This window comes from Macrotis lagotis, chromosome 8, assembly GCF_037893015.1.
Source record: "Macrotis lagotis isolate mMagLag1 chromosome 8, bilby.v1.9.chrom.fasta, whole genome shotgun sequence".
Lineage (NCBI taxonomy): Eukaryota > Metazoa > Chordata > Mammalia > Peramelemorphia > Peramelidae > Macrotis > Macrotis lagotis.
The window spans coordinates 55,528,874-55,551,672 of NC_133665.1; the positions used below are offsets into that span (position 1 = coordinate 55,528,874).

At 37.2% G+C, this 22,799-nt stretch overlaps 1 pseudogene; it reads right to left on the bottom strand.

The window, feature by feature from the left end:
- Positions 1–6,138: 6,138 nt before the first annotated feature.
- On the bottom strand, positions 6,139–7,227 carry LOC141494808 (thioredoxin-dependent peroxide reductase, mitochondrial pseudogene; annotated as a pseudogene).
- Positions 7,228–22,799: the final 15,572 nt, after the last annotated feature.

Here is a 22,799-nt window from a genome sequence, read left to right on the forward strand (position 1 = left end):
ATTAATTTAATAAATATTTACTAAGTACTTTAGTTCAAATCATATTTATCCAGTAAGTATTATATGTAAGGAAGATCTTACTGAGAAACAAAATTCAGTCTCCAAAGTCTATTTCCTTTCTAAATTTATTATAGACTTCTTCTGTAGCTACTTCTCTAACTGAGCATTCATATTCATATTTGGAATTCCAGAGACACAGCTGCTACTTATTCTCACAATTCCTGGGGTAATGCTGAGAATCTAGTTCTTTAGTATTGTTGGTTCATAAGCTCCCACCAATGGGCTTCCTATTAGCAATTAGTCAGCCAGAACTATTTTATTTCTCCCCATTACATGTTACAATAATTTTTAACATATAAAAAAATTAGGTTCTAAATTTTTTCTCTACCTGTTTTCCTCCCTTTCCCTTCTCTGAGATAATAAGTGAAACATGTATGATTTTGCAAAATATTTTCAGATTAGTCATTTTATATAAGAAGTCAAATAAAAATGTCTATATCCAGTCTATATTCAGGAAATATTCATTCTTACACTGGAGGCAGTTGGTATGCTTTATCATGAATCCTTTGGGATTATCTTGGATCATTGTATTGCTGAGAGTAGCTAAGTCATTCACATTTCATCAGTAAGCAATATTGCTGTTACTGAGTACAAAGCTCTCTAGGTTTTTTTTTAGGTTTTTGCAAGGCAAATGGAGTTAAGTGGCTTGCCCAAGGCCACACAGCTAGGTAATTATTAAGTGTCTGAGACCCGATTTGAATCCAGGGACTCCTGACTCCAGGGTCGGTGCTTTATCCACTGTGCCACCTAGCTGCCCCATCTCCAGGTTTTTCTCACTTCACTTTGCATCAGTTCAGGTTTTTCTGAAATTATCCTGCTTGCCATTTCTTATAGCTCAATAATATTCTATCTTAATCATATGCCATAGTTTGTTAGAAAGGGCATGTATTAAGATGGTAGGCTAAGAAGAGTTGGTTTAAAACATTTCTTTCTTTCTTTCTTTCTTTCTTTCCTTCTTCCTTCCTTCCTTCCTTCCTTCCTTTCTTCCTTCCTTCCTTTCTTTCTTTCTTTCTTTCTTTCTTTCTTTCTTTCTTTCTTTCTTTCACAAGGCAATGGGGTTAAGTGGCTTGCCCAAGGCCACACACCTAGCTAATTAGAAAGTGTCTGAGACCGGATTTGAGTTCAGGTACTCCTGACTCCAGGGCTGGGGCTCTATCCACTGTGCCACCTAGCCGCCCCTAAAACATTTCTTAAAAACTCTAGTCACCCTTTCCCTCAAATAACCCACAGATAAGTGGGAGAGTTGGTGTAAATTTAGAGCAAAGTGGTAGTGATATTCACATATAGAGAACATGTGTAGCCAAAGGTTGAACTTGCAACTTTTGATTACTAGAAGATCTTTCTTAAATCTATTGCCTTCATAAAAAATATTTTTTTTTCTGGTGCAATACTCCTTGAACTTGCTTCTTTTCTAGAGTAGCTATCCTTTTATATTTATATGGGTATATATTTTCCAAGTTTGTCCTTGATTTGTCTCTCTTTGCTTCTGAGTGTAGCCTGTCCTTTCCTGGGCAACCATTTATTTGTCCTCAGTATGTCCCTAATCTTGTCAGTAGGCCTCAGATCCTAGAGTTAGTGCATGTTTGATTGAGCATGCTAATTCATTGACTGCTTTTTTCCATATAAAGGTTCAGATATACATATATACACGCATACATATATATGTTCGTATGAATACATACATATATATATATATATATCTTTCAGTCACAAGATATTTCCTTGAAATCATCTGCCTTTTTCCAATAATCACTGTTCTCCTTTCAAATCGAGTAAAGACTTATTCCTACCTTTTGATTGGTTTAATTCTAATTCCTTCTGTAATTACTTAGTATGGGGGCAAAACTCCACCATTACTCTATGATTCTATGAAATCATAGCTTTTGTTTTATGAAACTTACAGTTGAGGAGGGGGGAGATTCAATTGATGGAAATGCACAGTTATGCATTTTCTTTGTGTAGAGCAGTATTATTATCCTTCTTTGTGTCATAGATCACCTTAATCATCTGGTGAAGCCTATGGATCCCTTTCTAGAATCATGTTTTAAAATTCATAAAATGAGATACATGAGATTACAAAGGAGGCAAATTATATTGAAATACATTTATCAAATCATTTAAAAAGACAAGTCAAAGTCAGTGTAGATCATTGTACTAGTTGTTTGGGAGGTATAATGTTTAAATAAGATTTGGTCCTTGTTGCTGGGGTTTAGGGAATAGGCAAATTGCCTTGAGCGAGAGACTTGTTTAGGGGAAGATGCTGCCCACAAGGTAGCAGGAAAGCATAAGTGAGATAGTTTCTAAGCAGGGAGCAAGGTTGGGATATTATCAGTTCCAAAGCAATATAATATGTCATTGTTCAATTCCTGGGTCCTACCCAGGTTACAGATTGGAGAAGGGGAGAATTTTAAGGGAAAGAGGAAGAGACAAAGGAATTAACTGAACTTTGGAAGGAACTTTGGAATACAATGGATTTAGAATGAAATATTCTAAGCGGCACAACACAGATCTTGCTTGTCCAGGTGAGAAAAAGGGAGAGGACAGATTAAAGTAGTAGAAAGAGCTTTTGATTTAGAGTCAGAGTACCTGGGTTCAAAGCCAGCTCTGCCATCACTACCTCGGTCAATTTGGACTGAGTCTCAGTCCATATCAATTTAAAAAAGAAAGCACCCATAAAGTTCTTTATAGTTCTTTTTAAAAATTTTATTTTTTTAAGGCAATGAGGTTAAGTGACTTACCCAAGGTCACATAGCTAGGCAATTATGAAGTGTCTGAGGCTAGATTTGACTCCAGGGCTGGTGCTCTATCCACTATGTCACCTAACTGACCTTAAGTGCTTTATAATTCTAAATCCTTTGATTGCTGGGAGACATCTATTTTTCATGCCCACCATCATGCCCATGATGATCTGGTTCTGACAAATAAGCTCCTCATGAAACTTAACATCTATAAGATATGCATTGAAATAACTATAAGATATAATAAAGTATGAGAAAAGATTAGAGAAACCCAAGGTGCTGTGAATTCAGAGGAAAGATTTTATCTCATTGAGTAGATCAGGGGAAACTTTATGCAGCATTTGATCTGGGCCTTAGGAAATGACCAGATGGTTTTAGAGGAGAAAATGAGACTTGTGACTCTGCACAGACTTTCATCATTCAAATCCAATTTACTTGCATGTCTTGGCACCACTTCCCTGATGTCACAGATGAAGGAAGAAGAAAAAGAAAAAGAAAGTGAAGAAGAAAGTGAAGAAGAAGGTAAGGAAGAAAAAAGCGAAGAATGTAAAGAAGGTAAAGAGGAAAGTGAAAAACAACAAGAAGGAGAAGAAGATGAGAAGAAGGAATGAGGCAGAGAGGAAGGAGAAGAAGAGAGGAGAAGGAAGAGGGGGAGGAGGAAATGACTAGGCATTTAATAGTAATGGGAATAGTAACAATTGTCTCAATGGAAGGGACATTATATGAAAAGGCACAAGGCCAAGGAAAAACCCATTTTATCCTGGAAAAAGAGTGTATATAGTGGAGTGGTGGAAGATAGGGTGAGAGACTTCATCATTTTGTGGCAGCATGTCCAGGAGAGGGGTGATGACACAAGAAGGCTCTGGAGGCTATTGCAATAGCCTTTGTGGGTGGTAATGAGGACCTGGCCTAACAGGTAGCAATGGGAATGTAGAAGAGGTCGCAGATATATTGTAGAGAAATAGTCAGTACAATCTGACCACACACATGTTGTGAGGGATGAGGAGAAGTGAAATATGATTGATATTTCAAGTTTGAGAAATTGGGAGAAAAGGAAAGCTAAGGAAGTTTGAATGCTAAGAAGTACACCTAGGCCTCTTTTCCTTTCTCTTGAATGTCTGGTCAGGGTTGAATTGCAATGTCTGAAACTTAATGAGGCACACCTTGGAAAAAATCCAGGAAAAAAAATCCATCAATTCTTCCCAGGTACACCTAACCTCAACCACAGGCGTTCATGAGGTTTCTGTAAGGTCTGGGGCCAAAGTTTTGTTACTGTTTCGAGAAGGTTTGCAGAAAAGAAAAGTCAGTTTTGGTGACAATTGATCTGAGTTGGATTATTCTGTTCAGTAAATTGAATTCTGGACAATAAAAAAACTGACGCAGTTTGTATCCTCTGAAAATGCTCTGAGGATTTTCCACCTCTATGTTGACCTATTTTATCACTCTGCTTCTTATGACTAGAATGTACTGCCTCCCTGTCTTTGCTTGAATTTTTTTGCCAGTTATTTTTCAGTCCTGTCCAACTCTTTATTATTCTATATGGGGGTTTCTTGGTAGAGATATAGGAATGGTTTGATATTTTCTTCTCCCACTAATAAACTTGAGGAAACAAGGTTAAGTGACTTGTCCAGAATCACATAACTAGTAAGAGTCTAAGGCCATTCTAACCACTATTCCTCCTAACTGCTTGAATTTCCATCTATCCTTGAAAATCTAACTTTTTTTTTTAGATTTTTCAAGTCAATGGGGTTAAGTGGCTTGCCCAAGGCCACACAGCTAGGTAATTATTAAGTGTCTGAGGTCAGATTTGAACCCAGGTACTCCTGACTCCAAGGATGGTGCTCTATTCACTGCACCACCTAGCTGCCCCTTGAAAATCTAACTTTTGATACCACCTCCTTCATAAAAAATTTTCCCTGGTCTCTCTTGACTGTAAATGACTTTTTCTCCTATAAAGAGTTCATAGAGTAGTATTTTATTCTATACACTGCTAAAACATTCTTTATGTGCTAATTTGTATTGTCATCAATCATATATAGTTATCCTCTACTTGGATGGTCAATTGCCTACTGCTCCATGTATCTTGACAAATATTGCACAATTTGAGGCAACATGGTAGAGGATAGGGCACTGGATTTGAAGAGAAGATGACCCAGGTTCAAATCTTGCCTCAGAAACTCACTTGTATAAGTAACCTCTCTAGATCTCAGTTTCTTCATATATGAAATAGGACTTGATGATCTCCAGGTCTAAATATACAGTACCTAAAGTAATGTCTTAAATATTGAAATTTTAATTTTTTCCTAGTAAGCCTGGAAAGTTTGAGAGAGAAATTTTTCTATATGCTGATTTGTCCTTTGTTCCAGATTCCTTTGTCCTGGTTCCAGATTCTATTCTTTGGGAGTATGTGTGTTTGTACTCGTGTATCTATGCATGGGCATTGAGTATACCCTAGTGTATAGCTATAGTCGTAGTGGCATCAGGACAAAGGCTATCAGTTTTGGTATTGACTCCCCTAGTTTTTTGACACATCATAATTTACAAAGTCTTGACCCTACCTGCCAGGAATATGATGGGAAATGAAAAGAATCTACTCATCATATTTCAATGAGGTGCTGGCAAATGTTTAACAACTGACTTTCCACACACCCACACACCCCCACGCACACACACAAACACACACACAAGCACGTAATATGCAGGACACACCATTAAGATCAATTTGTACATGAACATTTTCTTTATGTTTTTTATGTATTTTCTTTATGATGAACATTTTATTACTTTCTTAAATCTAAACAAAGCAACAAACCAGCCACTAATTGGTAATTTTTCAAATTTCTGAGGTAATTGCTAACACTGATAATTTTTTTTCAAGAGAGTTTACAATTTCTTTATTCTTGATTAAAGAGCATACACAGAGCTATTCGCCAGTTAGAAAAATAAATGCTCGATAACAATCTCCAGAGTTGCGTTAACAGGAATCTTTTACAATCAAATTAAATAGTATTTGAAATGTATCAAGACATGAAGTTCACCCAAACGTCAAAACAATGGCAAAAAGAACCACTGAATTAAAAATCTCTAGTCTGCCCACCATGATTAACTATTTTAATTTACCACTGTTGGATTTTTAAAAACAAATATACTCCAAAGTGCCATGAATCAAAGCAGGCCTCTGAAATTATCTAATGACAGGACACTCATTTTATAGAGAAAAAAGGGCTACAGTTTAGTAAAACAAACCACTACCTGCTTCTCTACAACTCAAGCCCCTCTCAAAGCATCCTGATTGTCTGCCATACCCCTTTTTTTTGCACCTATAGAGGCAATGATCAATTTTTTTTTTAGCCTATAAATTCAAGAAAGGAACCTCTAGGTTCCAATGAAGACATCAAATATATGGTAAGTGCAATTGTAAAGGAGAGCTATGGGAAAAGCAAGGATTTTTTGAACTAGCAACAAGTATTAAGTTTAAATAGTTTGGGGGACAATTTTTTGAAAACAACATTTTAAAGCGATATTCACAGACAAGCATAACTTGTATATATTCTACTTTTCCATATGACAGTAATCTTGCATTATTGTACATTCCAACTTATGATTTCTTCATAATTTAAAAAGTTACACAGGTCTTCAAAACATAATATTTATTTATTCACTTTCTCAAAGTATTCTTTGGAAGCATTTGGAGATGGCTTGATTGTAGGCGAATTTGGTTTCCAATTTGCTGGATAGACTTCTCCATGTGCTTCCACAAACTGGAATGCCTTCGCCAAATGAAGAGTTTCATTTGCACTTTGGCCCACAGGGAGATCATTGACACTCAAGTGTTTGATAACTCCATTAGGGTAGATAATGAAGAGACCTCTTAATGCAATGCCAGTTCCTTCAAGCAGAACTCCATAGTCCCGGGAAATTTGTTTGGTTAAATCTGATAAAAGCACAATATTCATATTGCCTAAACCACCACTCTTTCTTGGTGTATTTATCCAGGCAAGATGGCTAAATTGGGATCCACTGAAACAGCAACTACTTCACAATTCACATCATGAAATTCATTAGCTTTGTCACTAAAAGCAATAATTTCTGTTGGATACACAAAAGTGAAATAAGAGGATAGAAGAAAAGCACCAGATATTTGCCTTTAAAGTCATCAAGGCTTATATCTTTGAATTCTCCTTTGACTACAGCTGTACCCTTAAAATTTGGAGCATGATGGGTGACAGCAGGCCCAAAAGTTGAAGGACTGCTGCTGAAGGACAATTTTGACTGAGTAGTACTCATGGGCATTATGTTGGCTAGGAAGGTGTTTCTAGGCACAGCAGGCCTAAAGGTGGCAGAAATGCCAGAGGGAAAAGAGTTCACATGGCGAGCAACCGAAGCCCGGAGTAACCTTCCCAAGGAAGCCGCCATCTTCCCAGAGCGGGGAGGAGAACACTGATAATTTAACAATTGACTCTTACAAGTCATTTGAGCTAGTTCCAGCATACTCCTGCCCTAATCTAGATATAAAATAGATCTGAAAGAATTCTTGAAGAGGGAGAGTAAGACTGTTTTTTTTTTTTTTAAAGACCATTACCTGAAATTCCTGTGTTGTACACTTGTCAGTGACCCTGACTAGCAAAAGACTGAAGATGTGCTGATTGATCTATAGATCTCTTGTGATCAAGACATTCTCACAAAAGACTCCCTTGGAGAAAATAGTTCCAGAAATTGAAGACAACTTCAGCAGATAGTGGTAACTTCTCAGAACACAAGAAGTCCAGTAGCAGATGACAGCAGCAGTTCAACAGAAAAGTAGTAAGTGAAAGTTTTGGGGGTAGAGAAGAATGGTCACATCAGAGGCAGAGTGGTAAGGTACAATGAGTTGCTAAGAGACTAATGTGCATTGAGCAATGAGACATATTCCAGCCAAGATGCAATCCTAGGGGAGGGAGCTGTCCAGGGAGTATTTACTTTAACACTGGCAGTGCTGAAATCTATAGCAGAGTGTGTCTTTTTGCATATTTACCTTGCTATTCTAATTAATATCTTTTTTTCTTATTAGTGTGATATTTAGTCTGATTCTGTCATAGAAAATCTTTGGAAGGGGGGATTGGAGTTATGGATTGGAATACACTGAACTGAAGAGGTATTGAGGGGTTTTAGGGTAGTTTGGGAAACATTGGGTCTCTATGTTATATCATAAAACTGTAATAATTTTTAAGATCATATAAAAGCCAACATCCTCATTTTGTAGATGAAGACACTAAAATCCAAAGAAGTTACAGTATGTGTTCAGAGTCACCTATGAAGTAGAAGAGCTCAAATTCAGTGCAAATCCTCTGACCCCAAGCCCTGGGGAGTCAAAAGTTGTGAGACAGAGGTTGGTGTTGGTGTCTGGGGGGAAGAAGTTGGGGAGTAAAATATTCTCCCTGAAAATTGATTTTTTTTTAAAATTGAAAGATAATCCCTTGACAAAGTATTTGGCCAAAATATTTGAGTATTAGGATCCTGGGGCTTGCATTTGAGAAGTAACAGACAGTGTGTCCATTTGACAGTAGGCAGATGGTTCCTGTTGGTATTAAATATGAGGAGCCCAGGAACCCTGGGGACAGCTCAGAGATGATCTGGAGAGGCCCGGAAACCCATCCTGCTTTAAAAAAAGACTCAAGACTGCTTCTCTTCATCACCTCAGTATTCTCCTGTATATCATATTCAGGAAGGAAGCTTCTGGCTGATTGTAGTATCTCTCCCTCTGTATGACAGATGACAAATCAGACATAATGGTGTGTGTTCTTCTTTGCCCCAAATTACAATTTCTTTTTAGACAGATCTTCTTTCTATGAATTTTCATCCATATCCTCCACCTCAGTCTGTAAACACATGTATGTGTTTCAGTGAAGCTACTGCTGTTTGGGTCTTTGTACTTCCTGAATAGAATTTGGCTATAAAGACAATTTTTTTGAGAACTTTAGAAAAGTATTTCTTCAACTAAGTCTGAATCCACCCAACTCAGAAAGTACCAGAAATTTTGAATGGAAATTTCCTTAGTGAACCTTAGGTCTGTTTTAGAGATTTGATCTTTAGAAGCAAACATGGGTTGTAGATGGAAGACACATACTGTCTATGATTCTATCTGGGTCAGGGGATGAGAGAAGGTGAGACAGAATCCACATGGTATAGTGGAAAAAAGATCTGAATATAGAGTCAGAGGAACTGGATTCAAATCCCAGATCTGCCAATTGCCTCCTGTGTGAATTTAGGCAAGTCACATAACTTCCTGGTGCCTCAGTTTTTTTACCTATAAATAAGTTTGAATGAAGTACAAGATCCCTACCAGTGCAACCTCTATGATACCATGGTCCTAGAACCCCTGACTCTCTCACTTCCCCAGGCAATGGATGCTCTAAGGGTAAATGTCTAAATTAGACATGAGTTGCTGGTCTTCAACAATGGAGGAAGTTCCCAAACTAGGATTTCCATATACCATATGGATGAAGTCATAGGTTCAGATTATACCTCCCCTTTCTCCCCTGGCCAAAGATGAGGTATATTCTAATTTTGGAAGGAATCTCAAAATGAGATTCCATCTTAGACACACTATAGTGAGGCTATCCCAGAAAGAGTTCCATTTCTTTTCCTTCCCTGCTTCCCCTTCACCCTCCCCTTCCCCTGTCTCCCCTAATCAGCACTCTGGGCTTCTTTATTTCTCTTAATGATCCCTACCCACTTGATTTTAGAAGCTTGAGACATTTCTAGGGCTGAATGGGGAAGGGATGTAAGATGTTGCTCCTTTCTGGGGAATATTGTTTCTTCAGAAAAAATTCTACATATATTTCTTGAAGGAAGGGATTATTTCACTTGTCTTTGTTTCTTTCCCTAGTACCCAATATATAGGAAGCACTTAGTAAATAAATGCTTGTTGGTTTGATTTGACTTGTATGGGTCTAATTTCAAGGAGAAGTGAACTTGATATATCATCAAGAGGTTTGTAAGAGTTGGAAAGTAGACAAAGTGCTAGTGTGCATGGCTTTGTGGGAAGTCAGATATAAGAACTTGAAGCAAGATGGTGCAGGAGGAGAAGCAGTGGTGGGGAGGAGTGTGTGGTTGGAATGTGTATAAAGGGATGTTTTGGGTGACATCTCCTATATTGAGTCAAAGTTGGAAGATTCTAGTGGAGGGAGAGAAAGAGAGAGAGAATGAGAATGAGAATGAGTTACAGACCTTCTGCCACTTTATTACATTCTCAGATTACTTAGTTGTTAACCTGAAGCCTGAAGGCCAAGGACTATCCATTGAAGACACCATAGAAAAAAATTCCTGTTCTAGTATGAGTTGGGCTGGATAATGTGTGGAATTCCACCCAACTGTGAGCGCCCATTTTGTTTTTGTGTTTGTATCTCAAGGGTCTACCATATTGCTTGACACACGGTAGGTTTTTAATTTATGTAGCTTCTATGTTTTCATACAGGGGTTCTGACAATTGTTCAGTTTTCTGGAATCATCTTGACCTAGGACTGGGAGCTTCATAGGGAAGTGGTTCCTGGACAGTGGCAGAGAGGAAGGATATGAAAAACCCTTTTACCAGGTTCATTTAACCAGGCAGAAGAAACAATAGATTCAGAAAACTAGTCCCATTGTGAACGATGGTATTGTTCATGTGCTATTTAATATCATCCAGGACTAGATTAATAAGTCAATCAGTCAATACTACATTCAATTCATCATTAAGCAGGACTAAAGGTGAGTGGAGATAAATTTGCTCATCTAGTTAATTTGAGAGAAAGCCTGCTACTAGCAGGAAGAACCCTATATTTGCTGCCAGAAGATGCAGAGTCCTTGCTCCAAAATTAATAGTGATTGTGGGTGAGCCTCAGTTTCCCCATCTGTAAAATTGGAATAATAATATTTGCAAACACTGTCTATCTTTAAGGATTGTGGTATAAACAATGGCATGGTGTAACCAGTGAGCACTGGATTTGAATTTGGGAGACCAAGACAAAAACTCTGCTATGACCTTGGGTATATCACTTCTTTGTAAAATGACAGGGTTGGACCAGATAGTTTCAAAAGCCTCTCCCAATTTAAATCCTATGATCTTCTAAAGGTTCTTTGTAAAATGCTGAATAAATATTATCTCTTCTTTGGACAAAATGAAGCATCCAGCACTCTCTTCCACAATGGGTTTGATGAACTCTTATCTGGGGGTCTTGGTTCTGGCACACAATCCCTGTGGCATTTGGGGGCAGTTTTTTGTGCTAAAAATAAATCTCTGCTATTTGGGGTTGTCCATAGGATTGTCACCTCATTTTATAAGATTATGACTAGATAGATAGATAGATAGATAGAGAGCGAGCACATTTAATCCAGGGATTCTCTAGTTGGGGCCACCTGGATCACCTTTAGTGGTCCATGAATATGGACTTTACAGAGCCTGTGAATATGGATGGGGAGAAAAATTATATCTTTCTTTTTACTAACCTTTACCTGAAATAGAATATTTCTTTCAATTACTTTAAAATTCAAATGTCTTTGCAGGGGTGTCTCTAGATTGTCAAAGGGGTCCATAACCTACACAAAAAAGTGAAGAATCCCTGATCTAGTCCAAGTCCCTTGTTTTATAGATGAGAAAACTGAGGTTCTGGCGGGAAGTGACTTGCTTAAGGTCACAAAGGGAATTAGTGATAGGGGCCAATTTAGAAACCCAATCCTCTTGACTCCAGATCCAATGCTTTCCCCACTTTTCTCCTTTGTCTCTTTGTCAGTCTGGTTCAGCCTAGGACTGTGGTGATGGCCAGAGTGGGGAGAGATCAAATCAGAGAGGGCATTTCCTTGAGCCCAACTCAGACCAAACTACTGCTAGTGTTGACTTTTTAAAAGTATTTTAGAGCTCCATCTGCTTGTGCTTCAGACACTTTTTATGATCCATATTGCTCAAACCTGAAAGCCTCCCCATGGGAGAGAAGAAGGAGGAGGAGGAAGGGGAAGAAGAAGAAGGAAAAAAATTTCCAACCACATCCCAGTTTAACTTGATCTCCCAGGGGAATAAAAGAATACCACATGCAGAGATCTTTGATTCAACAATGTGATGTTTCATCTTGCCCAGTCAGCAGTTTTTGAACACATTCCAGGAAAGCTTTTAAGCTGGATAAAGCCAAGGGCTTTTACATTTTCAAGTGATACTCTAGCTACAAATGACAAGCTCTACTTACATTGTCATTTGGTCTGAAGAGAAGGTAATTAAAATCTTCCTCAGAGTGTAGTTACAAGAGAGAAAACTCCCAGCAAGGGAGTCTTCCCAGAGAACCTGGGAGAGTAGGAGACAGAAGGAGGAAGATGTAAGGAAGAAGAGGAGGAGGAGGAGGAGGAGGAGGATAGAAAAGAGGAAGAGAAGAAAAAAGATGGGGGACAAAGAGCATAAAAGATGGTGGAATCAAATGCCTAGCTAATTTTGTCTGGCTAGTAATGCAGGATGGAGTTTCTCAGGGCTCCTCGAAATTGCAAAGCTCTGGAGGGAACCACTACAAACATTTCTGAGGGTTCTGGTGACATTGGACTTTCCCTGAAACAGCTGGCCCTTGATCTCACTGTCATCTCTGACTCTGGGTTTTCAGTCTTTATAAGGATTTCAGGTTATTCTGTCCTGGTCCTCATACCTTCTTTTTAATCCCTTTGCTTTGGCTCCACTGTTCTGGTTGAGAGTAGGGAAGGTGAGGTGCCCTGACAACACATGACCTAGATTTTCAGAGAAGTTCTGGTTTCCAGAAATGGACATATACTTTTTTAAAAAAATCCTTTATTTTTTCTTTCCTTTCTCTTTTTTCTATATATTTTATTTTTTCCCAATTATATATAAATACAATCTTTATCATTCATTTTTATTTTTTTAGAAAAAATTTAAATATTTTATTTATTTATCTTTCCAATTACATGCAATAGTTTTCAACAATTTTTTTTGCAAAGTTTTGAGTTTTACATTTTTCTTCCTCCCTCCCTTCCCTTCCCCCTCCCCTGACAAAAAGCAATTCAATATAGACTCTACCTGTATAACCATGCTAAACATAGATCCATATCAATCATAGAATTAATTTTTTACAAGATTTTAAGTTACAAATTTTTCTTCCTCCCTCCCCTTCTTTTTTCCCAAAGCAGTAAACAATCTAACAGTGCTTATAAATGTACAATCATGTAAAACATATTTCCATATTAGTCATAGTTATGAAAGATCAAACGGGAAAAAACCCATGAAAAACATAAAGTGAAAATAGTAGGCTTTGATCTGTATTCAGTCTGTCAGTTCTTTATCTGAATGTGGATAGCATTTTCCATCATGAGATGGATATACTCTTAGTAAAACTTTGAAAAAAGCTGGACTTTATGTTCTGATTTGTTTTTTGTTGTTTGATTCAGAAAATAGGGCTAACACAGGACTGGAGAATTGGGTTAACAGCTGGACTCAGAGTAAATTAGGTGGTCTGCAAAGTTTTTCTTCCATTTATGAAATAATTGTTTAATTTGACAAATATGTATTAATGGGCAAAGTCTAACCTTGGGTGCTTGGGGTATATGGTGATGATAGTTAAGAAAGACTAGTCTAAATAGAAATATAAGGGAACTAGATTAAAATTTTAATTTGAAAATTTATAGATATAAAAAGTGAAAAAATACATAGATATGGGGCTTCCATAGTTTGTGTGGCATCTTTAGGCAACATGAAAAGGGGTTTATATTCTCCCAGTTATTTTATGGAGCACCTGGAAAATCTTAGTAGTAAACAATTAATTGGTTGAGTATAATGTCTCAGAAAAGTAGCAAAAGGGACATTTCCTTTATTAGGAAGACCTGTACGCTACTCCCATCCCTGACACCAAATACCTATATGAGCTTGACCTGACCTCTGGATCTTAATTTCCTCCTCAGTAAATTGGAAACCATAATCTCAATCTCTGGAAACAGTATAAATTCTTTAAGGACCCCTGAAATGCTACCTCCTCAAGGAAGCCTTCCTTGAAATGAGGAAGACTCCCAAGGTTAGCTCTTTGTACCTCTCATAAGAATGTAAACTTTCTAATTCCTATTCAAGGATTTGTTTAATATTTGACAGCTTCTAGAGCATAAGGACTGTATTTTACTCATCTCTTCTCCCCCTTATTGGACCCTTCATCTTGCAAGAACTGAAGAAAGATTTGTTGAATGAATATTAGTCATGTTGGACTGGAAAAAAAGGAATGCTGAAAAATGTGTGGACTCCAAAAAGTTTTCAATTTGTTAAATGGCTTTGTTTATGTAGGACGCTAAGGGAGCTCTGAGTGGCTGTGTCCCCATTTCTGAATGGTTGGCAAAATTTACATGACAAAGGGATTGTGTTGCATTTTGGTTACTATTGCCATTGGTTACTGGGGTAAGGGCCCAGAGAACTGTTGTGCCCAACTCAGGGTTAGAACACTAACTAGGGCCTGAGTAGTCAGCTGGGGTAGAGGGTCAGTGACCTGGACAGTTTGGGATGGGGAAGGGAGGGCCTATCCCACACCTCTTGCATTCCTTTGTGATTTCCTGGAAGACATTGTATACAGACACACACCCTCTCAATCTAGCCCCTTCAGCACTTAAATAAGAATCCTTTTTAAGACCTGACAGGTACAAATTATTGTGCCTTTGTTTGAAGACTCCTAGTGAAGTGGGGGTAGGGGTAGAGGGAGGGAGGGGTCTTCCATTGCAGCCCATTCCTCTTTTGGACTTTTCTAATGGCTGGAATGTTTTTCTTTTCATCAAATCTAAATTTAAATCTTTGAGGATAGGTTTTAAGGGTACACCTTATGTTTATCTTCCAGGATGAGGCTTCAATCATTTCAGGGAGGATGATTTTTTTTTTTTTTTTATCAAGAAATTCAACTATTTGTTGAAGTGATCAGTACACTCCATCATTATCATTGAGTTTTCAGCCTATGAAAGTACCAGCTACCTCTAAGGTTGTCTGAATTTAATTTCACAGGTAAGGCAGTGTGTTATTGGGAGACTTAAGAGTCCAAAGGTCTGAATTCAAGTCCTGGCCTCACCAGGCATGTTGGAGCTTGGTGTCTTCATCTATAAGGAGAGAGGAATTGGACCAGTAAAGAGGTTCTTAGCCTTGTTTGTGTCTTGGACTCATTTGGTAGTCTTGGGAAGCCTATGAACCTCTTTTCAGAATGTTTTAAAATACTTAAAATAAAATCCATAGAATTACAAAGGAAATCAATGTTTTGTGGAAAATAAAGATATCATTTTTTCCCCCATCCAAGTTCATAGATTTTTCTATTTGGTGCATAGACCCCAGGTTAAGAATCCCTGGACTAATCTGAGGTTAAGGGCTCTTACAATTTAAAGATTATGTCATTCTGATTTAGAGGTGATAGAATATAGAGGAGAGAATTCTGCAATTCTGACTTAGAGGATAGAAATAAATTATACAAGGTTTGCATTGATGCATATCTTTCTTCCTTCCATTACTCCATGACTTAGTTATTTCACTAGTTGCTGTAGCTGAAAAAAAATTAGCTAGTGACTAATTTTCTACTGATAAGCTTCATTACATTTTGTGGGATGAGGCAAGTCATTAGTGAACAAGTACCTAAGAGATAGAGCTAGAGGGTGTCTCAGAGGCAGATGAGGAAACTGTGGCCCAGGGTTCACAAGCAATTAGTTGAGAGGTAGGATATGAGTGAACCTAGACTTTCTGATGCTCCATCCAATTGCCTTCACTTCCACTTCATTATATAGCCTTTGCATAGGTAGTAAGTTGTCTGAGAACTTTTGACTCAAAAACCTTTATTCTTTCCACTGTTCCATCTTGACTCCATCTAGGACTCCCGCAGCAAAGCCTCTAAGTCTAAGACCTAAAGATCACCTCCATATGACCATGAAAAACAGGAAGAGCACATTTTAGGGAGGAAAACTAAAATGTGCATTATTCATAACTTTTCTTTCTGTGCAAATAAAAATATTTTTAAAAACAATAACTAATCTAGTATTTTAGAGAGATCATGTATCTTTCAGCGAGATCTGATATATCCTTCCAAATTGATGTCACTGTATAATGAGTCACAAGATTCTTAAGTGGGAACTGAGGATGTTTATTCTGGATACTAGAAGAATAGAGTGGGAGGAATATGGTCACTGTTTTCAAATATTTGAAAGGCTGTCTTATGGAAGAAGATGATTTTTTTCCTGTGTGGATCTAGCATATTAATGATAGCTAGCATTATACACTAAAGTTTTCAAAGTATTTTTCATATTTTGCTTCATATAAGTCTCAAAATAATTTCTTGAGGCAGATATCATTATTTTATTTTACAGAGGAGAAAAAGGATGCAAAGACACAGGTCAAACAAGTAAATAGCTTAGAATTTGAACTCTACTTTTCCTAATTTCAAATCCTACAACTCTTAACCACAACACCATCCAGTTGCCTAGAGAACTAGATCCTTTAGGGAATTATGAGAGGACAAATCTCAGCTCAGTTCAAGGAAGAACTTCCTAATTTTCTAACAGATTTTGTCTAGCTGCCTTTTGACCATCTGTCCCAGATACCATAGGGAAGAATCACACTGGGTGGGAGTTTGGCCCCAGCTAATTTCTAAGATCTCTTCCCCCTCTATTATTTTAGAATCTTGATGGGTTGATGATTCTAAGTACACTGGCAGGACTTCTCTCCATGCTTGTTTCATTTTCTTTGCTTTTACAATATTAAGAATCTAGGTAGAACTTTGGCTCGCTTAGTCCATTGGGGGAAAGTAGGAACTGAATTAAACTACTAATCCTTACTGCCTTTAATATTAAGTAAGAGCTATTTTTTTAAAAAGTAAAAGTACAATAATGATAACCCAAAAAGCAACCCAATAAAACTATTTTATGGATTGGTCACATGTGAAATATCTCACTTGTTAATTTTTTTATATCAAGAATGAGCAGATTAGAAAATTTACATTAATGTTGAAACTTCACAAATATTGCTTGCATATAACTTGTTTATATATAATTATGTGTGGTTTATATACAGCTATGTGTATGTTGGTTCTCCCATTATATTGGGAGCTCTTTGAAGGCAGGGACTGTCTTCATTTATTTATTTATTTTTTATTGTACGATAAGCATGTTGATAAGCTTCTTTTTGAACACTTCCAGATGGGAGGCTTACTACCTACATAGGCACCTGCTCTATTTTTTTGATGACCTGATTGTAAAAATGTTATTCCTTGAACTACAACTTTTCCTCTGTGGTTTGAAGTCTGACTTCTGGGACCTAGCAAATTTCACCCCTTTTCTATTCAAGTAACACCTTCAGTTACTTGAAGGCAATTTATTTCTTTGTAGTACAGTTGATAAAATTATAAAAGGTGAGATGTAGATAATAAAAATGAGCTGTCAAGGTCTTTAGAAAAGTGTAAAGAAGCATCTATACTCTGTTATCCCTTCATAAATTGTGAAGTTCTACAGTTAAGCCTAGTGGAATTAGGGGGTAACTGGCCATCAGAAGGTCAAAGGATTGGCATATCCCTTATGACTTTATAATATGTAAGGCAAATTCTAGAGGGCTAGTTAGTAGGGGATGGTCCTGTGAAGTATAATTTCTGGCAGTAGAGAAGAGAACTGGTTATGGAGAAAGACTAGCTCCTAAGAGTGTTCTTCAGCTCAAAGGATATTTTTTTTTCCATTCTTGCCATAGTTCATGGAGTCTTGCAACAGAATTACTAGGAGAGACCACATCTAGCAGGGACCAGGTCCAGTGGATCACAATACAAAATAGGAGTAGCTCTATGATTAGAGAGGGAGTTGTCTATGGCCCTGGAGAGGAAAAAGAGAAAAGGGAATGGAAATTGGGACTGGGTATTGTTCAAAGTCACAACTGGTGTTGAAACTGGTGAGTGATGAACTGAGGTTACTATTTTGTACTTAAGTCTAATTGATATTGAATGACTTTTTTTTTGACATGCTCATAATAAGTAAGTACAGGATATTCCAAAGGTGCAGTGCAGTTTAAAATTATTATTTTTTTATTTCTAAATTTTTAAAACTAAATTTAAAAAATTTATTTAAGACTTTAGGTCAGAATCTTCTACTAAGTTGTTGATAGTCTGAGCAAGAATTGACTAGATTTTATTATACCTAGAACTCCATTACAAGTTCTCACATCTTTATTGATTAAACTGTAATATTTCCTTAATTGGACAAACTGATACAGATGATATACCTATGAGAGTGACTGATAAGTCAGTCTTTTTCTTATTGCTTAGCTGGAGAAAGAGAAATGAGTGAGCATTGGGGAAAAGACAGAACAAGGATGAGACCTCAAGTAACAACTCTGCTTAGAGGATTATTTTGGGTCTTCCTGAAGGATTCTAGAAGAATTTTCCTCTTCAGGATTCAATAAAGTTCAATTCAAGAATATATTGTGTCTACTTTTAGAGCAGGCAGTATGCCAAGTGCAAAGAATACAAAGATAAACCAAAAAAAAAAAAAAAAGGAAAAGAAAAGGAGAGAAAAGACAAAAAAAAAAGCCCCTGTCCTGAGGAAGCTTACCATCTGTAGGCATCTTCCTGATTAAGCTGCAATCTGCTACTGAACTGCTTCTGGGTCCCAGGGGTAGAAGGCTAGCCACAAAGGAATTGTGGCAACCATGCATGTTGATGGCCTGGCTTATGCCAAGAATGAGAGCAACCAATGGAGTCTTGTGACTTTCCCTGAACCAGCCAAATTCAGTAACTGCTGGGGAGAATATAAAAAAGCTTGTTCTCATGAGGGTTTCACTTGCATTTCTGGACCAAATAGTTTTGGATAACCAAATGTCCTAGAGAGGCATTTCAACTCACAAATTATTTTTTTCCCCAAGTAAAAAAAAATTTTTTTAAAGACATAAAAGCAGAATGTTAAAAGAAGGGGGAAGAAATATAATTGAGTTGAGAGTCATGGATCAAGAGCTGAAAGGGAACTTAGAAGTTAACTAGTCCAACCCCTTCATTTTACAAATGAGTAAACTGAGACCTGTGGAGGTGAAATACCTTGTCCACCATCACAGAAAAAGGAAATATGAATGCTAAGATTTGAAACAAAGTTCTTTGACTTGTATTTTTGTTCTGAAGATCTGGATTCAAATTGGAGTTTATGAATCTTACAAATTGTGTATCTTCAGAAATTATTTCCTTTCTCTGGATCTTCATTTACTGCCTTAATAAAAGGAAGTAGAATACAGCTAGGTGTAGGCAGCTAGGTGGCATAGTGGATAAAGCACCGGCCTTGGAGTCACGAATACCTGGGTTCAAATCCGGTCTCAGACACTTAATAATTATCTAGCTGTGTGGCCTCGGGCAAGCCACTTAACCCCATCTGCCTTGCAAAAAAAAAACCTAAAAAAAAAAAAAGAATACAGCTAGGTGGAACAGTGGATAGAGCGCCAGATCTGGCATTAGAAAGACTCATCTTCCTAGTTCAAATGTGGCCTTATTAGCTGTGTGACCCTGCGCAAGTGACCTAACTCTGTTTGCCTGAGTTTCTTCATCTGTAAAATTAGTGGAAGCGGAAATAGCAAGCCACTGTAGTATTTTTGTTAAGAAAAGCTAATTGGAGTCACGAAGAGTCCAGTAAAACTGAGTTAGTTGTTGTTGTTGTTATTGTTTGTCCTTCATTTTTGAAGAAGGCTATGATATCAGGGAGGTAATACTGTGACAAGCACAGGAATTGGATTTGAGTGAGGAGGTGCTGTGCTAAGACACCATCCTCACTTTTTCCTCCAGATCCATCTGGGTCTAGTGGCTAGATATAAATCAGGACAACGGGAGGTTGTCACCTGAAAGTGAGACAATCAGGGTTAAGTGACTTGCCCAAGGCCCTACAAAAAAGTAGTGGCAAGTGTCTGAGGCTGGATTTGAACTCCCATCCTCCTGACTCCGAGGCCAATGCTCTATCCACTGTGCCACCTAGGAGTTGGTCTAATTAAAGGATCTCCAAGGGTCTCTGCTGCTTTAACAATCTGTGCCTATGTGAAGTTGTCAGATAGATTGGATTGGGAGGTGGAGTCCACATATTATCAGGCTACTGAGCCTTCCTTGTTGATCTGGCTTTACTGCTCAAGGGCTGGTCCTCCTGTCTGAAGGCCTTACCTCATTTCCTCAACTTCTTAGTACTTTAATATTCTACTTCCTGCTAGAGGCCTTTTCTGATGTCCCCAGAATCCCCTCTTACCCTACGTATGCATCTATTTTAATCTGTGCTCTTTTTCTTTGTATTTTCTTTGTTTTTTAAATTTAAATTGTTTAAATTTGAATTTAAATTCAACATTTTTTAGATTTTAAATAAAATGTGAACATTTTATACTTCTCACTCTCCCCTACCATGTAGAAAATAATCTCATCAAGGGTAATTTTTATCTCTATTGCCTGAAATGGTATCTGAGACATAGTAGGTATTTAATAAATGTTTACTGAATTGGAAGGGCATAAACTAGGATCTTGGACAGCATGATAGTATGGACAGAACACTGCACTGGGAGCTAGAGGACTTGACTAGAAAGCTAATCTGATCTTTTTGACCTCTGTGACCTTGCCCAAGTCTTTCCCCTTCTCAGCATCTGGGTTTCATCCTCTATGACTTGAAATCTTGGAGTTTCCTAGTAGTTCTAAAATTCCATAATTAGTGAACATGCCCACTCACACCATGATAACAACACAAAAGGAGCCCCAGAACCAAACATTCTTTCCTTCTTCCCACCCTCCCTCCCTCCTTCCCTCCTTTCCTTCCTTCCTTCCTTCCTTCCTTCCTTCCTTCCTTCCTTCCTTCCTTCCTTCCTTCCTTCCTTCCTTCCTTCCTTCCTTCCTTCCTTCCTTCCTTCCTCCCTTCCTCCCTTCCTCCCTTCCTCCCTTCCTCCCTTCCTCCCTTCCTCCCTCTTATTTTTGCCTTTACTAGATTATCATCTTACTTTTATACATTGAGTGGGAGAAATCCCCTTCAAACTGCATCCAGTTCCCATGGATTCCATCATTATCTCTGAATAGATTATTACCAAATCTATATGTCCATGTCTCCTCTTCTGTCTGTTTCTCTTTCTCTGTGCCTCTTTCTTTCTCTCCTCATATTATTAGCTGCTTGATAGACATCTGTCCTAGGTCTTTTTTTTTTAGTTAGTACTATGGTTCATTTTCTGGTCAAGAGTGACTACTGATATATGAGTAGAAAATGAGACTAAGTAGCAGATCAAGTCAACATTATTATTATAGTCAATATTTTTATTATCTCATTCTTCTTGTTTTTGAAAGTCCTGAGGTACCTCATTATCTATCATTCTTTCATGTTTAATATGTATTTGACTTTTGCACAGGTAGAAATGTTCTTCTGAAAATTGCACTGGTAGTAATATTATTCTCTTCTATTTTATGTGTTGTTGATTTATTGCACAATTTGCAAAGAAATGTTATTTTAAATTTAATTTTCTGTTGACTTTTAAGCTAAAATGTTTGAATGACTACTACATGGGTAGAAATAATGCCTCTTTAAATTTAATGTACCAGACACTGTTCTATGTGATTGATAATTATTATCTCATTTGACCCTCACAACAACCCTAGGGAATAAGTGCTATTATTATCTCCATTTTACAGATGAAGAAATTGAGACAGGCAGGTTAAATGATTTGCCAAAAATCACACAGCACACACAGGAAAATGACACCATGAAGGGAGAAAGGAAGGAAGCGATGAAATAAGAAAGGAAAGAAGGAAAAAGACAAAAGGAGAGAGAGAGAGAGAGAAGAAGAGAAGGGAAGGAAGGAAAGAGAGAAGGAAGGAAGAAGAAAAAAAGTATTTATTAAGCATGTATTATGTTCTAGATATGGTGCTAATCATTTTACAAATATCTCATTTGATCTTCACAATCACCTTGGGGAGGTAGATGGTATTATTATTCCCATTTTATGGATGAGGAAAATTAGCCTGACAATTTAACAGATGATTATCCTATTATTTTGTCTAAATATATAAAAAAATTGACATTGCTCAGGTAGAGAAAATAACTGTTTTTTTTGTGGTTGTGTAAAAAATGCTAGATTTAAATTTTGTAATCTCCATAGCATCAATACTACCTTGACCTGTTCCCATATAATTTTGATCTGCCTGACAAAGTCTCTATAATTTGAAAACTTTTCAATGTATGTAGTTAGAAGATTATGAATATTTAGCATGTTGACACCTAAGATTATATTAGTAAGATATATTAGCAACAAAAAATACATTATTATCAATTTAAATACTACTACTATTAATCTACTTTAGCTGTAAGTATACCCCCTAATTTCCTTTTTTTTTAAAGTTTCTTAAGTAAACTTAGTAAAGTTAAATTTAAGTTTCCTAAGTGGAAGAAATTATCATTGAGACAACCAGGTGTTTTAGTAGATAGGGTACTGGACCTATAATCAGGAAGACCTGAGTTCAGATTCAGCCTAATATATATATATATATGCTGTGTGATTTTTGGCAAATCATTTAACCTGCCTGTCTCAATTTCTTCATCTGTAAAATGGAGATAATAATAGCACTTATTCCCTAGGGTTGTTGTGAGGATCAAATGAGATAATAATTATCAATCACATAGAACAGTGTCTGGTACAAGGTAAGCACTATATAAATGTTATCTATCATCATCATTATCATCATCATATTACATACAATGTATTATGATTCTTTTTACTTACAAATTGAGGTTGTTGTATTCTTTGAAGTTTATCTGCTTGTAGTCTCTTGAAATTTCTTGTCAAAAGTGGAATAATTTTTTTTTCTTCCAAAAGTCTTTGATTGATGACTCTAAGACAATAATAACCTTCTATCAAAGTTATTCTCAGGACAGTTTTCATTGTTCAAGCTAAGGAGAATGCCGTCAGGAGATAACTACCATCTTCCAATGCCATTACCATAGTGTCTGTCCTTAGGCCAATGATGGAAACAAATCAGTCAGAGGTTTTCCCACAGGCAATAGACATCTACAACTGATGCTGAT